The sequence below is a fragment of the Medicago truncatula genome, chromosome 7 (assembly GCF_003473485.1).
Source record: "Medicago truncatula cultivar Jemalong A17 chromosome 7, MtrunA17r5.0-ANR, whole genome shotgun sequence".
Taxonomy (NCBI): Eukaryota; Viridiplantae; Streptophyta; class Magnoliopsida; order Fabales; family Fabaceae; genus Medicago; species Medicago truncatula.
Window position 1 is genome coordinate 11,686,778 of NC_053048.1, and position 3,940 is coordinate 11,690,717.

Consider the following 3,940-nt stretch of genomic DNA (forward strand, 5'->3'; position numbering starts at 1 on the left):
TTATCCCTCAAAGAAGCATACCAGTTCAAAGCTTATCAATATCAGCCTTTAAATTGGGCAAAGATTATTTGGTCTCAACACATCCCCCCCTCCAAGTCCCTTCTTGTTTGGAGAATAATGAATGACAAATTACCTTGTGATGGAAACCTTAAGCACAAAGGTTGTAGTTTGGCCTCCATCTGCAATCTTTGTGGTAAACATGAAGACTCTACTTCTCATTTATTCTTTCACTGCTCGTACTCAATGCAAATATGGAGATGGTTTGAATCTATCATTTAATTAACAATTCAATTTTCTGATATTGAGGATGTTTGGAACCTATGCAATAGAGGTTGGTCTCCTCATTGTCAGTTGACTGTTAAAGCTGCTTTAATATTCATCTTCAATGCTATTTGGTTCTCCAGGAACTCTGCTAGATTCAACAACAAAATTATACCATGGAGAACTGCAGTATCAAACATTATCTCTGGTGTTTCCTTATCTACAAGCAAGTCAAGGTTATCTACTAGTTCATCAATGATTGAGTTTTCAATTTTAAAAGCTCTCAATTGTAAGATCAATCCCCCTCCTTCTAGCATGGTCAAAGAAGTATTTTGGAGTCCCCCTTTTCTGAATTGGATTAAAGCTAATTGTGATGGTGCTGCCACTACAGTTGCATCCTCATGTGGTGGAATATTCAGAAATTGTAAAGGTCAGTTTCTTGGAGGCTTTGCTGAGAATTTGCTCGGTGGTAACTCTCTTTTTGCTGAGCTTTGTGGCATAATGAGAACATTGGAAATAGCTCAACAGAGAAATTACAAATTTTTATGGTTAGAAACTGATTCTTTGATATCAGTTCTTGCTTTCAAAAACAAAGAGATAGTTCCTTGGCATATAAGGAACAGGTGGTTTAACTGTTTCAAATATATTGAGAGTATTAATTTCATGGTGTCCCACATATATAGGAAGGGGAATGTCTGTGCAGATAGGTTAGCTCATATAGGTTTATCACTAACCTCTTTTTAGTATTTTTACACTTTGCCTTTGGAAGCTAGAGAAGCTTATGTACACAACAGACTAGGGTTACCTAGTTACAGATTTTCTTTTGGTTGAGAAGGTCAGGCATGACCCCCCTTCTCTTTTTGTAACAATCTTTTTTTGGTATATATTTTGGTGAGTATGCTCCCTGCACCTCACTAGTTTAAAAAAAAATAAAAAAATTTATGCACTTTATAGTATATATTTAATATAATGTTAGTAGAATTCATTGATTTTGATTGTGATCTTCGATTTTGGGATCTTGCTTCGCCCTTTCGATTTTGATGTTGACAACCTTGGTAACATGTTTATTATAGACTGAAGTAGTCAGCGTGCTTCCAATGGGAAATGGGGGTTAGTATGATCTTGGCTTGTTTTATAGTCTCAGAGTCAAGTTTTAATAGCTGAGAGTCAAGTTCCATATCCCTAACAACTCTCACTCTTACTCTCACATAACCTGACATTGCCACATGCAAGGGCCGAAATTCAAATCTTGAATACCCCCACTTACTCGTTGTTATACCCTGTTTTTGGACCTAAAAATACTGGGCCCAATTTCATTTCAAACTTTGTCAAAAATCGAATTTCAAACTGCACAGTTCAAATTGTCTCTGCTACGCAGTGTTTTCAATCACAGTTTCACCTATGTTTTTCTTGCATAAAACCTTTTGAAATATCTTTACTTGTCTTGTAAGTCATTCAAAAGTGTCTCTGAATCATTACATTGCTTTTTCTACAGTTTATTTCAAAATTTGCAAAAAGTCATACAGAAGGGTATTTTGGTCATTTCCTGCAGTGGGACCCATTTTCATCTCTGTGACTGTCTCTGAGTCTTTTCAGATTGTTTTTTACATTTCATCAGTAAACCTTGTTAAGTTCATTTCAAACTTGCATCTGAGTCAGTGTCAAGTCAATTTGAGTCTGTTTAGGTCAATTTTAGCCCTAGGGGCATTTTGGTCATTTCACATAAAATTTTGGCATGGGGAGGTTACTTTGAAGTACCTCATTTAGGCCATTGGTTCGTTTTAGTCCGTTTTGTCAATTTTATTTTTTGTTTCACTTTACGTTTGGTCGAATTATGTTTTTATTCAAATTTTATTTTTAATTGCATTTTGGTCCCTCAATTGAGGTCCCAAAATTGCATTTTTGTCCAAACTGTTTTTTGTTTATTTCATTTCAAGTTTTTTTTAATTTTGCAGTTTAGTCCTTAAAATTCTTATTTTTGCAAAAAGGTCCAAAGTCCATTTTAAGTCCAAGGCCGTGCCCCTCCCATACAAATCCAGATGTCACAATTCCATTGGCTCAAGTGTACACATGTCAACTATATAAACAGTGAGTCAGATTCAAAGCCATTAATCCCACGCCACATCACAAACACCTTCCAACTCTTTTTTCCATTTCTCAAAGATCAAAACAGAAAAATTTCCCAGAATCATCAAGAACGTTCAAACCCTAACCGTTTCTGAACCAATTCCGAATCAATCCAAATCAGTTCAAATCAATCCAAATCAACTCAAATCAGTACAGAATCAACAAGATCTTTGCAATTCTCAGAGATTCTGCATCGAATCTTCATCATCGAATTGAGTTTCTTCGCAATCCAAAGTGAGAATTCGCCATTGGCGAACTCCAGCACTGATCACGAAGGTTTCGAGAGCGTGAAAAGAAGAAAGAAAGAAGCAGAATCTGGACCGGTGAAGCAGACGAAGAATCACTGATTTATTTTCAGTGTTAAAACCAAGAATCAACAACACAGAAAGCGCAGAATCAAGTTTCCCGGAGAAACTCAACAGAATCTCCATCACAAACATCAGGTAAAACTCAGAACCTCGTTTTCAAAATAAAATCGTAGTTAAACCTGAAAAATCACGCAAGCATATCAAAAAATTTTCCAGAATCACAAACCGTAACCGTAAAGACGCAAATCTCGCTTTTCTCTTTTCAAAAAAAGCATCAACGCAAGCGAATCGTTACAGATCAAGAAGGATAAAAAAGGATTTGATCCAAGAAAGTTTCAAAGAAAAAAAGAGTTTCAAAACCGTGACATAAAACCTCAGATCTACAACGATTCAGACCTTGCATGCGAAATCTAATGCCATATTCTTGTTTAGAACGAAAAAGGATGTCTTAATCTGTAAAAGTTTTTGAAAACGGTGGAGTTTCTCGCCTCCGGTGCGGCGGCGCCGCCCTGTTGGGCCGGCAAGCCACCACACCGGAGCGGCGAAGCTCACCGGAGAAGACAACCGGAGGAGAGGAGAGAGGTGAGAGCTTCTCTCACTAGGTTTAGGGTTAGAGAGAGAGAGAGGAGAAGGAAAAATGGACTGGACCGGCCCTGTAATCCTTTTATAAGCAGCTGAACCGGACCGGTCCAGCTCTGGTTCGTTCCCTTCAATCTAGACCGTTGGATCTAGGGTTCCATCTCCTGGATCAATCCAACGGTCCCTGCGTTTTCCTGTGTTTTGACTTTGGGCTTTGGGTTTGGGCCTAAGATTCCATACGTTTTTTGCTCCTTTGTGCTATTTACACCTTTTTTCTGTGCTATTGGAACCTATGCCTTGACCAAAATTTTGATAAAAATTCCTAGATTTTTTAGGTATACGTTGTGTTGATTTCTTATTGTTTCTATGACATTTTTGCATGTTGAGCTTGATAAAAGTATTGCATGATTAATTCATGGCATTTTAATTCCTTTTGGATCATTTGCCATGAGTTTTTCATTGTATTTTTATCCTTAATGTGTTAATATGTGATAATAATCTTTTGATATGTTGATGTGAGATGTTTATGCCTATAATCACATGTTGATCTTGCTGTTTTGAATTGTTTTTTTTTTTTTATTTTTTTATCTTGACTTTGTTATACATCGTGCTTGCTAGATTCTCATGTTGCATACTCATTTGGCACATTTTGCATCTTTCCAATT